Raw genomic sequence first — 20,526 nt, 5'->3', positions numbered from 1 at the left:
GCTCTCCCCCTCACATCATGTCACTGTGTGTTACCAGCCCAGAGATCTGACCAGTCTCCTCCCCACACTCTCTGGTGTATCTCATACATCAGGAGCCATCAGCCCCTATTATACTCCTGCTCTCCCCCTCACATCATGTCACTGTGTGTTACCAGACCAGAGATCTGACCAGTCTCCTCCCCCTCACACTCTCTGGTGTATCATATATCAGGAGCCATCTGCCCCTATTATATTCCTTTTCTCCCCCCTCACATCATGTCACTGTGTGTTACCAGCCCAGAGATCTAACCAGTCTCCTCCCCACACTCTCTGGTGTATCTCATACATCAGAAGCCATCAGCCCCTATTATACTCCTGCTCTCCCCCTCACATCATGTCACTGTGTGTTACCAGCCCAGAGATCTGACCAGTCTGTTCCCCACACTCTCTGGTGTATCTCATACATCAGGAGCCATCAGCCCCTATTATACTCCTGCTCTCCCCATCACATCATGTCACTGTGTGTTATCAGCCCAGAGATCTGACCAGTCTCCTCCCTACACTATCTGGTGTATCCCTTACTTAAGGAGCCATCAGTCCCTATTATACTCCTGCTCTCCCCCTCTCATCATGTCACTGTGAATTACCAGCCCAGAGATCTGACCAGTCCCCTTCCCACACTCTCTGGTTTATCTCATACATCAGGAGCCTCAGCCCTTATTATACTCCTGCTCTCCCCTCACATCATGTCACTGTGTGTTACCAGCCCAGAAATCTGACCAGTCTCCTCCCCACACTCTGGTGTATCTCATAGACCAGGAGCCATCAGCCCCTATTATACTCCTGCTCTCCCCCTCACATCATGTCACTGTGTGTTACCAGCCCAGAGATCTGACCAGTCTCCTCCCCAAAATCTCTGGTGTATCTCATACATCAGGAGCCATCAGCCCCTATTATACTCCTGCTCTCCCCCTCACATCATGTCACTGTGTGTTACCAGCCCAGAGATCTGTCCAGTCTCCTCCCCACACTATCTGGTGTATCTCTTACATCAGGAGCCATCAGTCCCTATTATACTCCTGCTCTCCTCCTCACATCATGTCACTGTGTGTTACCATCCCAGAGATCTGACCAGTCTCCTCCCCCTCACATTCTCTGGTGTATCTCATATATCAGGAGCCATAAGCCCCTATTATACTCCTGCTCTCCCCCTCACATCATGTCACTGTGTGTTACCAGCCCAGAGATCTTACCAGTCTCCTCCCCACACTCTCTGGTGTATCTCATGCATCAGGAGCCATCAGCCCCTATTATGCTCCTTGTCTGGCCCTCACTTCATGTCACTGAGTGTTACCAGCCCAGAGATCTGACCATTCTCCTCCCCACACTCTCTGGTGTATCTCATACATGAGGAGCCATCAGCCCCTATTATACTCCTGCTCTCCCCATCACATCATGTCACTGTGTGTTATCAGCCCAGAGATCTGACCAGTCTCCTCCCTACACTATCTGGTGTATCCCTTACTTATGTAGCCATCAGTCCCTATTATACTCCTGCTCTCCTCCTCACATCATGTCACTGTGTGCTACCATCCCAGAGATCTGACCAGTCTCCTCCCCCTCACATTCTCTGGTGTATCTCATATATCAGGAGCCATCCTTCCGTATTATACTCCTGCTCTCCCACTCTCGTCATATCATTGTGTGTTGCCAGCCCAGAGATCTGACCAGTCTCCTCCCCACACTCTCTGGTGTATCTCATACTTCAGGAGCCATCACCCCCTATTATACTCCTGCTCTCCCCCTCACATCATGTAACTGTGTGTTACCAGCCCAGAGATCTGACCAGTCTCCTCCCCACACTATCTGCTGTATCTCATACATCAGGAGCCATCAGTACCTATTAAACTCCTGCTCTCCTCCTCACATCATGTCACTGTGTGTTACCATCCCAGAGATCTGACCATTCTCCTCCCCCTCACATTCTCTGGTGTTTCTTATACATCAGGAGCCATCAGCCCCTATTATACTCCTGCTCTCTCCCTCACATCATGTCAGTGTGTGTTACCAGCCCAGAGGTCTGACCAGTCTCCTCCCCACACTCTCTGGTGTATCTCATACATCAGGAGCCATCAGCCCCTATTATACTCCTGCTCTCCCCCTCACATCATGTCACTGTGTGTTACCAGCCCAGAGATCTGACCAGTCTCCTCCCCACACTCTCTGGTGTTTCTCATACATCAGGAGCCATCAGCCCCTATTATACTCCTGCTCTCCCCCTCACATCATGTCACTGTGTGTTACCAGCCCAGAGATCTGACCAGTCTCCTCCCCACACTCTCTGGTGTATCTCATACATCAGGAGCCATCAGCCCCTATTATACTCCTGCTCTCCCCCTCACATCATGTCACTGTGTGTTACCAGCCCAGAGATCTAACCAGTCTCCTCCCCACACTCTCTGGTGTATCTCATACATCAGGAGCCATCAGCCCCTATTATACTCCTGCTCTCCCCCTCACAACATGTCACTGTGTGTTACCAGCCCAGAGATCTGACCAGTCTGTTCCCCACACTCTCTGGTGTATCTCATACATCAGGAGCCATCAGCCCCTATTATACTCCTGCTCTCCCCATCACATCATGTCACTGTGTGTTATCAGCCCAGAGATCTGACCAGTCTCCTCCCTACACTATCTGGTGTATCCCTTACTTAAGGAGCCATCAGTCCCTATTATACTCCTGCTCTCCTCCTCACATGATGTCACTGTGTGCTACCATCCCAGAGATCTGACCAGTCTCCTCCCCCTCACATTCTCTGGTGTATCTCATATATCAGGAGCCATCCTTCCGTATTATACTCCTGCTCTCCCCCTCTCATATCATTGTGTGTTACCAGCCCAGAGATCTGACCAGTCTCCTCCCCACACTCTCTGGTGTATCTCATACATCAGGAGCCATCAGCCCCTATTATACTCCTGCTCTCCCCCTCACATCATGTAACTGTGTGTTACCAGCCCAGAGATCTGACCAGTCTCCTCCTCCTCACATTCTCTGGTGTTTCTCATACATCAGGAGCCATCAGCCCCTATTATACTCCTGCTCTCCCCCTCAGATCATGTCACTGTGTGTTACCAGCCCAGAGGTCTGACCAGTCTCCTCCCCACACTCTCTGGTGTATCTCATACATCAGGAGCCATCAGCCCCTATTATACTCCTGCTCTCCCCCTCACATCATGTCACTGTGTGTTACCAGACCAGAGATCTGACCAGTCTCCTCCCCCTCACACTCTCTGGTGTATCTCATATATCAGGAGCCATCAGCCCCTATTATATTCCTTTTCTCCCCCCTCACATCATCTCACTGTGTGTTACCAGCCCAGAGATCTAACCAGTCTCCTCCCCACACTCTCTGGTGTATCTCATACATCAGGAGCCATCAGCCCCTATTATACTCCTGCTCTCCCCCTCACATCATGTCACTGTGTGTTACCAGCCCAGAGATCTGACCAGTCTGTTCCCCACACTCTCTGGTGTATCTCATACATCTGGAGCCATCAGCCCCTATTATACTCCTGCTCTCCCCATCACATCATGTCACTGTGTGTTATCAGCCCAGAGATCTGACCAGTCTCCTCCCTACACTATCTGGTGTATCTCTTACTTAAGGAGCCATCAGTCCCTATTATACTCCTGCTCTCCTCCTCACATCATGTCACTGTGTGCTACCATCCCAGAGATCTGACCAGTCTCCTCCCCCTCACATTCTCTGGTGTATCTCATATATCAGGAGCCATCAGCCCCTATTATATTCCTGCTGTCCCCCTCACATCATGTCACTGTGTGTTAGTAGCCTAGATATCTGACCAGTCTCCTCCCCACACTCTCTGGTGTATCTCATACATCAGGAGCCATCAGCCCCTATTATACTCCTGCTCTCCCCCTCACATCATGTCACTGTGTGTTACCAGCCCAGAGATCTGACCAGTCTCCTCCCCACACTCTCTGGTGTATCTCATACATCAGGAGCCATCAGACCCTATTATACTCCTGCTCTCCGCCTCACATCATGTCACTGTGTGTTACCAGCCCAGAGATCTGACCAGTCTCCTCCCCACACTATCTGGTGTATCTCATACATCAGGAGCCATCAGCCCCTATTATACTCCTGCTCTCCCCCTCACATCATGTAACTGTGTGTTACCAGCCCAGAGATCTGACCAGTCTCCTCCCCACACTATCTGCTGTATCTCATACATCAGGAGCCATCAGTACCTATTAAACTCCTGCTCTCCTCCTCACATCATGTCACTGTGTGTTACCGTCCCAGAGATCTGACCATTCTCCTCCTCCTCACATTCTCTGGTGTTTCTCATACATCAGGAGCCATCAGCCCCTATTATACTCCTGCTCTCCCCCTCACATCATGTCACTGTGTGTTACCAGCCCAGACGTCTGACCAGTCTCCTCCCCACACTCTCTGGTGTATCTCATACATCAGGAGCCATCAGCCCCTATTATACTCCTGCTCTCCCCCTCACATCATGTCACTGTGTGTTACCAGACCAGAGATCTGACCAGTCTCCTCCCCCTCACACTCTCTGGTGTATCTCATATATCAGGAGCCATCAGCCCCTATTATATTCCTTTTCTCCCCCCTCACATCATGTCACTGTGTGTTACCAGCCCAGAGATCTAACCAGTCTCCTCCCCACACTCTCTGGTGTATCTCATACATCAGGAGCCATCAGCCCCTATTATACTCCTGCTCTCCCCCTCACATCATGTCACTGTGTGTTACCAGCCCAGAGATCTAACCAGTCTCCTCCCCACACTCTCTGGTGTATCTCATACATCAGGAGCCATCAGCCCCTATTATACTCCTGCTCTCCCTCTCACATCATGTCACTGTGTGTTATCAGCCCAGAGATCTGACCAGTCTCCTCCCTACACTATCTGGTGTATCTCTTACTTAAGGAGCCATCAGTCCCTATTATACTCCTGCTCTCCTCCTCACATCATGTCACTGTGTGCTACCATCCCAGAGATCTGACCAGTCTCCTCCCCCTCACATTCTCTGGTGTATCTCATATATCAGGAGCCATCAGCCCCTATTATATTCCTGCTGTCCCCCTCACATCATGTCACTGTGTGTTAGTAGCCTAGATATCTGACCAGTCTCCTCCCCACACTCTCTGGTGTATCTCATACATCAGGAGCCATCAGCCCCTATTATACTCCTGCTCTCCCCCTCACATCATGTCACTGTGTGTTACCAGCCCAGAGATCTGACCAGTCTCCTCCCCACACTCTCTGGTGTATCTCATACATCAGGAGCCATCAGACCCTATTATACTCCTGCTCTCCGCCTCACATCATGTCACTGTGTGTTACCAGCCCAGAGATCTGACCAGTCTCCTCCCCACACTATCTGGTGTATCTCTTACATCAGGAGCCATCAGTCCCTATTATACTCCTGCTCTCCTCCTCACATCATGTCACTGTGTGTTACCATCCCAGAGATCTGACCAGTCTCCTCCCCCTCACATTCTCTGGTGTATCTCATATATCAGGAGCCATCAGCCCCTATTATATTCCTGCTGTCCCCCTCACATCATGTCACTGTGTGTTACCAGCCCAGAGATCTGACCAGTCTCCTCCCCACACTCTCTGGAGTATCTCATACATCAGGAGCCATCAGCCCCTATTATATTCCTGCTCTCCCCCTCACATCATGTCACTGTGTGTTACCATCCCAGAGATCTGACCATTCTCCTCCCCCTCACATTCTCTGGTGTATCTCATATATCAGGAGCCATCAGCCCCTATTATATTCCTGCTCTCCCCCTCACATCATGTAACTGTGTGTTACCAGCCCAGAGATCTGACCAGTCTCCTCCCCACACTATCTGCTGTATCTCATACATCAGGAGCCATGAGTACCTATTAAACTCCTGCTCTCCTCTTCACATCATGTCACTGTGTGTTACCATCCCAGAGATCTGACCATTCTCCTCCCCCTCACATTCTCTGGTGTATCTCATACATCAGGAGCCATCAGCCCCTATTATACTCCTGCTCTCCCCCTCACATCATGTCACTGTGTGTTACCAGACCAGAGATCTGACCAGTCTCCTCCCCCTCACACTCTCTGGTGTATCTCATACATCAGGAGCCATCAGCCCCTATTATACTCCTGCTCTCCCCCTCACATCATGTCACTGTGTGTTACCAGCCCAGAGATCTGACCAGTCTGTTCCCCACACTCTCTGGTGTATCTCATACATCAGGAGCCATCAGCCCCTATTATACTCCTGCTCTCCCCATCACATCATGTCACTGTGTGTTATCAGCCCAGAGATCTGACCAGTCTCCCCCCTACACTATCTGGTGTATCCCTTACTTAAGGAGCCATCAGTCCCTATTATACTCCTGCTCTCCTCCTCACATCATGTCACTGTGTGCTACCATCCCAGAGATCTGACCAGTCTCCTCCCCCTCACATTCTCTGGTGTATCTCATATATCAGGAGCCATCCTTCCGTATTATACTCCTGCTCTCCCCCTCTCATCATATCATTGTGTGTTACCAGCCCAGAGATCTGACCAGTCTCCTCCCCACACTCTCTGGTGTATCTCATACATCAGGAGCCATCAGCCCCTATTATACTCCTGCTCTCCCCCTCACATCATGTAACTGTGTGTTACCAGCCCAGAGATCTGACCAGTCTCCTCCCCACACTATCTGCTGTATCTCATACATCAGTAGCCATCAGTACCTATTAAACTCTTGCTCTCCTCCTCACATCATGTCACTGTGTGTTACCATCCCAGAGATCTGACCATTCTCCTCCTCCTCACATTCTCTGGTGTATCTCATATATCAGGAGCCATCAGCCCCTGTTATATTCCTGCTCTCCCCCTCACATCATGTAACTGTATGTTACCAGCCCAGAGATCTGACCAGTCTCCTCCCCACACTATCTGCTGTATCTCATACTTCAGGAGCCATGAGTACCTATTAAACTCCTGCTCTCCTCTTCACATCATGTCACTGTGTGTTACCATCCCAGAGATCTGACCATTCTCCTCCCCCTCACATTCTCTGGTGTATCTCATATATCAGGAGCCATCAGCCCCTATTATATTCCTGCTCTCCCCCTCACATCATGTCACTGTGTGTTACCAGCCCAGAAGTCTAACCAGTCTCCTCTCCACACTCTCTGGTGTATCTCATGCATCAGGAGCCATCAGCCCCTATTATGCTCCTGCTCTCCTCCTCACATCATGTCACTGTGTGTTACCAGCCCAGAGATCTGACCAGTCTCCTCCCCACACTATCTGGTGTATCTCTTACATCAGGAGCCATCAGTCCCTATTATACTCCTGCTCTCCTCCTCACATCATGTCACTGTGTGTTACCATCCCAGAGATCTGACCAGTCTCCTCCCCCTCACATTCTCTGGTGTATCTCATATATCAGGAGCCATCAGCCCCTATTATATTCCGGCTGTCCCCCTCACATCATGTCACTGTGTGTTACCAGCCCAGAGATCTGACCAGTCTCCTCCCCACACTCTCTCTCTGGTGTATCTCATACATCAGGAGCCATCAGCCCCTATTATATTCCTGCTCTCCCCCTCACATCATGTCACGGTGTATTACCATCCCAGAGATCTGACCAGTCTCCTCCCCACACTATCTGCTGTATCTCATACATCAGGAGCCATGAGTACCTATTAAACTCCTGCTCTCCTCCTCACAACATGTCACTGTGTGCTACCATCCCAGAGATCTGACCAGTCTCCTCCCCCTCACATTCTCTGGTGTATCTCATATCAGGAGCCATCAGCCCCTATTATATTCCTGCTGTCCCCCTCACATCATGTCACTGTGTGTTAGTAGCCTAGATATCTGACCAGTCTCCTCCCCACACTCTTTGGTGTATCTCATACATCAGGAGCCATCAGCCCCTATTATACTCCTGCTCTCCCCCTCACATCATGTCACTGTGTGTTACCAGCCCAGAGATCTGACCAGTCTCCTCCCCACACTCTCTGGTGTATCTCATACATCAGGAGCCATCAGACCCTATTATACTCCTGCTCTCCGCCTCACATCATGTCACTGTGTGTTACCAGCCCAGAGATCTGACCAGTCTCCTCCCCACACTATCTGGTGTATCTCTTACATCAGGAGCCATCAGTCCCTATTATACTCCTGCTCTCCTCCTCACATCATGTCACTGTGTGTTACCATCCCAGAGATCTGACCAGTCTCCTCCCCCTCACATTCTCTGGTGTATCTCATATATCAGGAGCCATCAGCCCCTATTATATTCCTGCTGTACCCCTCACATCATGTCACTGTGTGTTACCAGCCCAGAGATCTGACCAGTCTCCTCCCCACACTCTCTGGTGTATCTCATACATCAGGAGCCATCAGCCCCTATTATATTCCTGCTCTCCCCCTCACATCATGTCACTGTGTGTTACCAGCCCAGAGATCTAACCAGTCTTCTCCCCACACTCTCTGGTGTATCTCATACATCAGGAGCTATCAGCCCCTATTATACTCCTGCTCTCCCCCTCACATCATGTCACTGTGTTTTACCAGCTCAGAGATCTGACCAGTCTCCTCCCCCTCACACTCTCTGGTGTATCTCATATATCAGGAGCCATCAGCCCCTATTATATTCCTGCTCTCCCCCTCACATCATGTCACTGTGTGTTACCAGCCCAGAGACCTGACCAGTCTCCTCCCCCTCACACTCTCTGGTGTATCTCTTACATCAGGAGCCATCAGCCCCTATTATACTCCTGTTCTCCCCCTCACATCATGTCACTGTGTGTTACAGCCCAGAGATCTGAGCAGTCTTCTCCCCACACTCTCTGGTGTATCTCATACATCAGGAACTATCAGCCCCTATTATACTCCTGTTCTCCCCCTCACATCATGTCACTGTGTGTTACCAGCCCAGAGATCTAACCAGTCTCCTCCCCCTCACATTCTCTGGTGTATCTCATATATCAGGAGCCATCAGCCCCTATTATATTCCTGCTGTCCCCCTCACATCATGTCACTGTGTGTTAGTAGCCTAGATATCTGACCAGTCTCCTCCCCACACTCTCTGGTGTATCTCATACATCAGGAGCCATCAGCCCCTATTATACTCCTGCTCTCCCCCTCACATCATGTCACTGTGTGTTACCAGCCCAGAGATCTGACCAGTCTCCTCCCCACACTCTCTGGTGTATCTCATACATCAGGAGCCATCAGACCCTATTATACTCCTGCTCTCCGCCTCACATCATGTCACTGTGTGTTACCAGCCCAGAGATCTGACCAGTCTCCTCCCCACACTATCTGGTGTATCTCATACATCAGGAGCCATCAGCCCCTATTATACTCCTGCTCTCCCCCTCACATCATGTAACTGTGTGTTACCAGCCCAGAGATCTGACCAGTCTCCTCCCCACACTATCTGCTGTATCTCATACATCAGGAGCCATCAGTACCTATTAAACTCCTGCTCTCCTCCTCACATCATGTCACTGTGTGTTACCATCCCAGAGATCTGACCATTCTCCTCCTCCTCACATTCTCTGGTGTTTCTCATACATCAGGAGCCATCAGCCCCTATTATACTCCTGCTCTCCCCCTCACATCATGTCACTGTGTGTTACCAGCCCAGACGTCTGACCAGTCTCCTCCCCACACTCTCTGGTGTATCTCATACATCAGGAGCCATCAGCCCCTATTATACTCCTGCTCTCCCCCTCACATCATGTCACTGTGTGTTACCAGACCAGAGATCTGACCAGTCTCCTCCCCCTCACACTCTCTGGTGTATCTCATATATCAGGAGCCATCAGCCCCTATTATATTCCTTTTCTCCCCCCTCACATCATGTCACTGTGTGTTACCAGCCCAGAGATCTAACCAGTCTCCTCCCCACACTCTCTGGTGTATCTCATACATCAGGAGCCATCAGCCCCTATTATACTCCTGCTCTCCCCCTCACATCATGTCACTGTGTGTTACCAGCCCAGAGATCTGACCAGTCTTTTCCCCACACTCTCTGGTGTATCTCATACATCTGGAGCCATCAGCCCCTATTATACTCCTGCTCTCCCCCCTCACATCATGTCACTGTGTGTTATCAGCCCAGAGATCTGACCAGTCTCCTCCCTACACTATCTGGTGTATCTCTTACTTAAGGAGCCATCAGTCCCTATTATACTCCTGCTCTCCTCCTCACATCATGTCACTGTGTGCTACCATCCCAGAGATCTGACCAGTCTCCTCCCCCTCACATTCTCTGGTGTATCTCATATATCAGGAGCCATCAGCCCCTATTATATTCCTGCTGTCCCCCTCACATCATGTCACTGTGTGTTAGTAGCCTAGATATCTGACCAGTCTCCTCCCCACACTCTCTGGTGTATCTCATACATCAGGAGCCATCAGCCCCTATTATACTCCTGCTCTCCCCCTCACATCATGTCACTGTGTGTTACCAGCCCAGAGATCTGACCAGTCTCCTCCCCACACTCTCTGGTGTATCTCATACATCAGGAGCCATCAGACCCTATTATACTCCTGCTCTCCGCCTCACATCATGTCACTGTGTGTTACCAGCCCAGAGATCTGACCAGTCTCCTCCCCACACTATCTGGTGTATCTCTTACATCAGGAGCCATCAGTCCCTATTATACTCCTGCTCTCCTCCTCACATCATGTCACTGTGTGTTACCATCCCAGAGATCTGACCAGTCTCCTCCCCCTCACATTCTCTGGTGTATCTCATATATCAGGAGCCATCAGCCCCTATTATATTCCTGCTGTCCCCCTCACATCATGTCACTGTGTGTTACCAGCCCAGAGATCTGACCAGTCTCCTCCCCACACTCTCTGGTGTATCTCATACATCAGGAGCCATCAGCCCCTATTATATTCCTGCTCTCCCCCTCACATCATGTCACTGTGTGTTACCATCCCAGAGATCTGACCATTCTCCTCCCCCTCACATTCTCTGGTGTATCTCATATATCAGGAGCCATCAGCCCCTATTATATTCCTGCTCTCCCCCTCACATCATGTAACTGTGTGTTACCAGCCCAGAGATCTGACCAGTCTCCTCCCCACACTATCTGCTGTATCTCATACATCAGGAGCCATGAGTACCTATTAAACTCCTGCTCTCCTCTTCACATCATGTCACTGTGTGTTACCATCCCAGAGATCTGCCCATTCTCCTCCCCCTCACATTCTCTGGCGTATCTCATATATCAGGAGCCATCAGCCCCTATTATATTCCTGCTCTCCCCCTCACATCATGTCACTGTGTGTTACCAGCCCAGAAGTCTAACCAGTCTCCTCTCCACACTCTCTGGTGTATCTCATGCATCAGGAGCCATCAGCCCCTATTATGCTCCTGCTCTCCCCCTCACATCATGTCACTGTGTGTTACCAGCCCAGAGATCTGACCAGTCTCCTCCCCACACTCTCTGGTGTTTCTCATACATCAGGAGCCATCAGCCCCTATTATACTCCTGCTCTCCCCCTCACATCATGTCACTGTGTGTTACCAGCCCAGAGATCTGACCAGTCTCCTCCCCACACTCTCTGGTGTATCTCATACATCAGGAGCTATCAGCCCCTATTATACTCCTGCTCTCCCCCTCACATCATGTCACTGTGTGTTACCAGACCAGAGATCTGACCAGTCTCCTCCCCCTCACACTCTCTGGTGTATCTCATATATCAGGAGCCATCGGCCCCTATTATATTCCTTTTCTCCCCCCTCACATCATGTCACTGTGTGTTACCAGCCCAGAGATCTAACCAGTCTCCTCCCCACACTCTCTGGTGTATCTCATACATCAGGAGCCATCAGCCCCTATTATACTCCTGCTCTCCCCCTCACATCATATCACTGTGTGTTACCAGCCCAGAGATCTGACCAGTCTGTTCCCCACACTCTCTGGTGTATCTCATACATCAGGAGCCATCAGCCCCTATTATACTCCTGCTCTCCCCATCACATCATGTCACTGTGTGTTATCAGCCCAGAGATCTGACCAGTCTCCCCCCTACACTATCTGGTGTATCCCTTACTTAAGGAGCCATCAGTCCCTATTATACTCCTGCTCTCCTCCTCACATCATGTCACTGTGTGCTACCATCCCAGAGATCTGACCAGTCTCCTCCCCCTCACATTCTCTGGTGTATCTCATATATCAGGAGCCATCCTTCCGTATTATACTCCTGCTCTCCCCCTCTCATCATATCATTGTGTGTTACCAGCCCAGAGATCTGACCAGTCTCCTCCCCACACTCTCTGGTGTATCTCATACATCAGGAGCCATCAGCCCCTATTATACTCCTGCTCTCCCCCTCACATCATGTAACTGTGTGTTACCAGCCCAGAGATCTGACCAGTCTCCTCCCCACACTATCTGCTGTATCTCATACATCAGTAGCCATCAGTACCTATTAAACTCCTGCTCTCCTCCTCACATCATGTCACTGTGTGTTACCATCCCAGAGATCTGACCATTCTCCTCCTCCTCACATTCTCTGGTGTATCTCATATATCAGGAGCCATCAGCCCCTGTTATATTCCTGCTCTCCCCCTCACATCATGTAACTGTATGTTACCAGCCCAGAGATCTGACCAGTCTCCTCCCCACACTATCTGCTGTATCTCATACTTCAGGAGCCATGAGTACCTATTAAACTCCTGCTCTCCTCTTCACATCATGTCACTGTGTGTTACCATCCCAGAGATCTGACCATTCTCCTCCCCCTCACATTCTCTGGTGTATCTCATATATCAGGAGCCATCAGCCCCTATTATATTCCTGCTCTCCCCCTCACATCATGTCACTGTGTGTTACCAGCCCAGAAGTCTAACCAGTCTCCTCTCCACACTCTCTGGTGTATCTCATGCATCAGGAGCCATCAGCCCCTATTATGCTCCTGCTCTCCTCCTCACATCATGTCACTGTGTGTTACCAGCCCAGAGATCTGACCAGTCTCCTCCCCACACTATCTGGTGTATCTCTTACATCAGGAGCCATCAGTCCCTATTATACTCCTGCTCTCCTCCTCACATCATGTCACTGTGTGTTACCATCCCAGAGATCTGACCAGTCTCCTCCCCCTCACATTCTCTGGTGTATCTCATATATCAGGAGCCATCAGCCCCTATTATATTCCGGCTGTCCCCCTCACATCATGTCACTGTGTGTTACCAGCCCAGAGATCTGACCAGTCTCCTCCCCACACTCTCTCTCTGGTGTATCTCATATATCAGGAGCCATCAGCCCCTATTATATTCCTGCTCTCCCCCTCACATCATGTCACTGTGTGTTACCAGCCCAGAGACCTGACCAGTCTCCTCCCCCTCACACTCTCTGGTGTATCTCTTACATCAGGAGCCATCAGCCCCTATTATACTCCTGTTCTCCCCCTCACATCATGTCACTGTGTGTTACAGCCCAGAGATCTGAGCAGTCTTCTCCCCACACTCTCTGGTGTATCTCATACATCAGGAACTATCAGCCCCTATTATACTCCTGTTCTCCCCCTCACATCATGTCACTGTGTGTTACCAGCCCAGAGATCTAACCAGTCTCCTCCCCCTCACATTCTCTGGTGTATCTCATATATCAGGAGCCATCAGCCCCTATTATATTCCTGCTGTCCCCCTCACATCATGTCACTGTGTGTTAGTAGCCTAGATATCTGACCAGTCTCCTCCCCACACTCTCTGGTGTATCTCATACATCAGGAGCCATCAGCCCCTATTATACTCCTGCTCTCCCCCTCACATCATGTCACTGTGTGTTACCAGCCCAGAGATCTGACCAGTCTCCTCCCCACACTCTCTGGTGTATCTCATACATCAGGAGCCATCAGACCCTATTATACTCCTGCTCTCCGCCTCACATCATGTCACTGTGTGTTACCAGCCCAGAGATCTGACCAGTCTCCTCCCCACACTATCTGGTGTATCTCATACATCAGGAGCCATCAGCCCCTATTATACTCCTGCTCTCCCCCTCACATCATGTAACTGTGTGTTACCAGCCCAGAGATCTGACCAGTCTCCTCCCCACACTATCTGCTGTATCTCATACATCAGGAGCCATCAGTACCTATTAAACTCCTGCTCTCCTCCTCACATCATGTCACTGTGTGTTACCATCCCAGAGATCTGACCATTCTCCTCCTCCTCACATTCTCTGGTGTTTCTCATACATCAGGAGCCATCAGCCACTATTATACTCCTGCTCTCCCCCTCACATCATGTCACTGTGTGTTACCAGCCCAGACGTCTGACCAGTCTCCTCCCCACACTCTCTGGTGTATCTCATACATCAGGAGCCATCAGCCCCTATTATACTCCTGCTCTCCCCCTCACATCATGTCACTGTGTGTTACCAGACCAGAGATCTGACCAGTCTCCTCCCCCTCACACTCTCTGGTGTATCTCATATATCAGGAGCCATCAGCCCCTATTATATTCCTTTTCTCCCCCCTCACATCATGTCACTGTGTGTTACCAGCCCAAAGATCTAACCAGTCTCCTCCCCACACTCTCTGGTGTATCTCATACATCAGGAGCCATCAGCCCCTATTATACTCCTGCTCTCCCCCTCACATCATGTCACTGTGTGTTACCAGCCCAGAGATCTGACCAGTCTGTTCCCCACACTCTCTGGTGTATCTCATACATCTGGAGCCATCAGCCCCTATTATACTCCTGCTCTCCCCCCTCACATCATGTCACTGTGTGTTATCAGCCCAGAGATCTGACCAGTCTCCTCCCTACACTATCTGGTGTATCTCTTACTTAAGGAGCCATCAGTCCCTATTATACTCCTGCTCTCCTCCTCACATCATGTCACTGTGTGCTACCATCCCAGAGATCTGACCAGTCTCCTCCCCCTCACATTCTCTGGTGTATCTCATATATCAGGAGCCATCAGCCCCTATTATATTCCTGCTGTCCCCCTCACATCATGTCACTGTGTGTTAGTAGCCTAGATATCTGACCAGTCTCCTCCCCACACTCTCTGGTGTATCTCATACATCAGGAGCCATCAGCCCCTATTATACTCCTGCTCTCCCCCTCACATCATGTCACTGTGTGTTACCAGCCCAGAGATCTGACCAGTCTCCTCCCCACACTCTCTGGTGTATCTCATACATCAGGAGCCATCAGACCCTATTATACTCCTGCTCTCCGCCTCACATCATGTCACTGTGTGTTACCAGCCCAGAGATCTGACCAGTCTCCTCCCCACACTATCTGGTGTATCTCTTACATCAGGAGCCATCAGTCCCTATTATACTCCTGCTCTCCTCCTCACATCATGTCACTGTGTGTTACCATCCCAGAGATCTGACCAGTCTCCTCCCCCTCACATTCTCTGGTGTATCTCATATATCAGGAGCCATCAGCCCCTATTATATTCCTGCTGTCCCCCTCACATCATGTCACTGTGTGTTACCAGCCCAGAGATCTGACCAGTCTCCTCCCCACACTCTCTGGTGTATCTCATACATCAGGAGCCATCAGCCCCTATTATATTCCTGCTCTCCCCCTCACATCATGTCACTGTGTGTTACCATCCCAGAGATCTGACCATTCTCCTCCCCCTCACATTCTCTGGTGTATCTCATATATCAGGAGCCATCAGCCCCTATTATATTCCTGCTCTCGCCCTCACATCATGTAACTGTGTGTTACCAGCCCAGAGATCTGACCAGTCTCCTCCCCACACTATCTGCTGTATCTCATACATCAGGAGCCATGAGTACCTATTAAACTCCTGCTCTCCTCTTCACATCATGTCACTGTGTGTTACCATCCCAGAGATCTGACCATTCTCCTCCCCCTCACATTCTCTGGCGTATCTCATATATCAGGAGCCATCAGCCCCTATTATATTCCTGCTCTCCCCCTCACATCATGTCACTGTGTGTTACCAGCCCAGAAGTCTAACCAGTCTCCTCTCCACACTCTCTGGTGTATCTCATGCATCAGGAGCCATCAGCCCCTATTATGCTCCTGCTCTCCCCCTCACATCATGTCACTGTGTGTTACCAGCCCAGAGATCTGACCAGTCTGTTCCCCACACTCTCTGGTGTATCTCATACATCAGGAGCCATCAGCCCCTATTATACTCCTGCTCTCCCCCTCACATCATGTCACTGTGTGTTACCAGCCCAGAGATCTGACCAGTCTGTTCCCCACACTCTCTGGTGTATCTCATACATCAGGAGCCATCAGCCCCTATTATACTCCTGCTCTCCCCATCACATCATGTCACTGTGTGTTATCAGCCCAGAGATCTGACCAGTCTCCCCCCTACACTATCTGGTGTATCCCTTACTTAAGGAGCCATCAGTCCCTATTATACTCCTGCTCTCCTCCTCACATCATGTCACTGTGTGCTACCATCCCAGAGATCTGACCAGTCTCCTCCCCCTCACATTCTCTGGTGTATCTCATATATCAGGAGCCATCCTTCCGTATTATACTCCTGCTCTCCCCCTCTCATCATATCATTGTGTGTTACCAGCCCAGAGATCTGACCAGTCTCCTCCCCACACTCTCTGGTGTATCTCATACATCAGGAGCCATCAGCCCCTATTATACTCCTGCTCTCCCCCTCACATCATGTAACTGTGTGTTACCAGCCCAGAGATCTGACCAGTCTCCTCCCCACACTATCTGCTGTATCTCATACATCAGTAGCCATCAGTACCTATTAAACTCCTGCTCTCCTCCTCACATCATGTCACTGTGTGTTACCATCCCAGAGATCTGACCATTCTCCTCCTCCTCACATTCTCTGGTGTATCTCATATATCAGGAGCCATCAGCCCCTGTTATATTCCTGCTCTCCCCCTCACATCATGTAACTGTATGTTACCAGCCCAGAGATCTGACCAGTCTCCTCCCCACACTATCTGCTGTATCTCATACTTCAGGAGCCATGAGTACCTATTAAACTCCTGCTCTCCTCTTCACATCATGTCACTGTGTGTTACCATCCCAGAGATCTGACCATTCTCCTCCCCCTCACATTCTCTGGTGTATCTCATATATCAGGAGCCATCAGCCCCTATTATATTCCTGCTCTCCCCCTCACATCATGTCACTGTGTGTTACCAGCCCAGAAGTCTAACCAGTCTCCTCTCCACACTCTCTGGTGTATCTCATGCATCAGGAGCCATCAGCCCCTATTATGCTCCTGCTCTCCTCCTCACATCATGTCACTGTGTGTTACCAGCCCAGAGATCTGACCAGTCTCCTCCCCACACTATCTGGTGTATCTCTTACATCAGGAGCCATCAGTCCCTATTATACTCCTGCTCTCCTCCTCACATCATGTCACTGTGTGTTACCATCCCAGAGATCTGACCAGTCTCCTCCCCCTCACATTCTCTGGTGTATCTCATATATCAGGAGCCATCAGCCCCTATTATATTCCGGCTGTCCCCCTCACATCATGTCACTGTGTGTTACCAGCCCAGAGATCTGACCAGTCTCCTCCCCACACTCTCTCTCTGGTGTATCTCATACATCAGGAGCCATCAGCCCCTATTATATTCCTGCTCTCCCCCTCACATCATGTCACGGTGTATTACCATCCCAGAGATCTGACCATTCTCCTCCCCCTCACATTCTCTGGTGTATCTCATATATCAGGAGCCATCAGCCCCTATTATATTCCTGCTCTCCCCCTCACATCATGTAACTGTGTGTTACCAGCCCAGAGATCTGACCAGTCTCCTCCCCACACTATCTGCTGTATCTCATACATCAGGAGCCATGAGTACCTATTAAACTCCTGCTCTCCTCCTCACAACATGTCACTGTGTGCTACCATCCCAGAGATCTGACCAGTCTCCTCCCCCTCACATTCTCTGGTGTATCTCATATCAGGAGCCATCAGCCCCTATTATATTCCTGCTGTCCCCCTCACATCATGTCACTGTGTGTTAGTAGCCTAGATATCTGACCAGTCTCCTCCCCACACTCTCTGGTGTATCTCATACATCAGGAGCCATCAGCCCCTATTATACTCCTGCTCTCCCCCTCACATCATGTCACTGTGTGTTACCAGCCCAGAGATCTGACCAGTCTCCTCCCCACACTCTCTGGTGTATCTCATACATCAGGAGCCATCAGACCCTATTATACTCCTGCTCTCCGCCTCACATCATGTCACTGTGTGTTACCAGCCCAGAGATCTGACCAGTCTCCTCCCCACACTATCTGGTGTATCTCTTACATCAGGAGCCATCAGTCCCTATTATACTCCTGCTCTCCTCCTCACATCATGTCACTGTGTGTTACCAGCCCAGAGATCTAACCAGTCTTCTCCCCACACTCTCTGGTGTATCTCATACATCAGGAGCTATCAGCCCCTATTATACTCCTGCTCTCCCCCTCACATCATGTCACTGTGTTTTACCAGCTCAGAGATCTGACCAGTCTCCTCCCCCTCACACTCTCTGGTGTATCTCATGCATCAGGAGCCATCGGCCCCTTTTATGCTCCTGCTCTCCCCCTCACATCATGTCACTGTGTGTTACCAGCCCAGACATCTGACCAGTCTCCTCTCCACACTCTCTGTGTATCTCATACATCAGGAGCCATCAGCCCCTATTATACTCCTGCTCTCCCCCTCACATCATGTCACTGTGTGTTACCAGCCCAGATATCTTACCAGTCTCCTCCCCACACTCTCTGGTGTATCTCATACATCAGGAGCCATCAGCCCCTATTATACTCCTGCTGTCCCCCTCACATCATGTCACTGTGTGTTACCAGCCCAGAGATCTGACCAGTCTCATCCCCCTCACACTCTCTGGTGTATCTCATATATCAGGAGCCACCAGCCCCTATTATATTCCTGCTCTCCCCCTCACATCATGTCACTGTGTGATACTAGCCCAGAGATCTAACCAGTCTCCTCCCCACACTCTCTGGTGTATCTCTTACATCAGGAGCCATCAGCCCCTATTATACTCCTGTTCTCCCCCTCACATCATGTCACTGTGTGTTACAGCCCAGAGATCTGACCAGTCTTCTCCCCACACTCTCTGGTGTATCTCATACATCAGGAGCTATCGGCCCCTATCATACTCCTGCTCTCCCCCTCACATCATGTCACTGTGTGTTACCAGCCCAGAGATCTGACCAGTCTCCTCCCCCTCACACTCTCTGGTGTATCTCATATATCAGGATCCATCAGCCCCTATTATATTCCTGCTCTCCCCCTCACATCATGTCACTGTGTTTTACCAGCCCAGAGATCTAACCAGTCTTCTCCCCACACTCTCTGGTGTATCTCATACATCAGGAGCTATCAGCCCCTATTATACTCCTGCTCTCCCCCTCACATCATGTCACTGTGTGTTACCAGCCCAGAAGTCTAACCAGTCTCCTCTCCACACTCTCTGGTGTATCTCATGCATCAGTAGCCATCAACCCCTATTATGCTCCTGCTCTCCCCCTCACATCATGTCACTGTGTGTTACCAGCCCAGAGATCTGACCAGTCTCCTCCCCACACTCTCTGGTGTTTCTCATACATCAGGAGCCATCAGCCCCTATTATACTCCTGCTCTCCCCCTCACATCATGTCACTGTGTGTTACCAGCCCAGAGATCTGACCAGTCTCCTCCCCACACTCTCTGGTGTATCTCATACATCAGGAGCCATCAGCCCCTATTATACTCCTGCTCTCCCCCTCACATCATGTCACTGTGTGTTACCAGACCAGAGATCTGACCAGTCTCCTCCCCCTCACACTCTCTGGTGTATCTCATATATCAGGAGCCATCGGCCCCTATTATATTCCTTTTCTCCCCCCTCACATCATGTCACTGTGTGTTACCAGCCCAGAGATCTAACCAGTCTCCTCCCCACACTCTCTGGTGTATCTCATACATCAGGAGCCATCAGCCCCTATTATACTCCTGCTCTCCCCCTCACATCATGTCACTGTGTGTTACCAGCCCAGAGATCTGACCAGTCTGTTCCCCACACTCTCTGGTGTATCTCATACATCAGGAGCCATCAGCCCCTATTATACTCCTGCTCTCCCCATCACATCATGTCACTGTGTGTTATCAGCCCAGAGATCTGACCAGTCTCCCCCCTACACTATCTGGTGTATCCCTTACTTAAGGAGCCATCAGTCCCTATTATACTCCTGCTCTCCTCCTCACATCATGTCACTGTGTGCTACCATCCCAGAGATCTGACCAGTCTCCTCCCCCTCACATTCTCTGGTGTATCTCATATATCAGGAGCCATCCTTCCGTATTATACTCCTGCTCTCCCCCTCTCATCATATCATTGTGTGTTACCAGCCCAGAGATCTGACCAGTCTCCTCCCCACACTCTCTGGTGTATCTCATACATCAGGAGCCATCAGCCCCTATTATACTCCTGCTCTCCCCCTCACATCATGTAACTGTGTGTTACCAGCCCAGAGATCTGACCAGTCTCCTCCCC

The 20,526-nt window shown here is 50.3% G+C and overlaps 1 protein-coding gene across 3 annotated transcripts in view; it reads left to right on the top strand.

Annotated features, from left to right (window-relative positions):
* LOC148431246 (uncharacterized) overlaps positions 1-20,526 on the top strand; it is a 67,706-nt gene that overhangs the window by 24,599 nt on the left and 22,581 nt on the right. The window lies entirely within an intron of this gene.

The sequence above is a fragment of the Taudactylus pleione genome, unplaced genomic scaffold (genome assembly GCF_031769625.1).
Source record: "Taudactylus pleione unplaced genomic scaffold, aTauple2 ptg002591l, whole genome shotgun sequence".
Taxonomy (NCBI): domain Eukaryota; kingdom Metazoa; phylum Chordata; class Amphibia; order Anura; family Myobatrachidae; genus Taudactylus; species Taudactylus pleione.
This window is presented reverse-complemented; position numbering and strand designations above follow the sequence as displayed.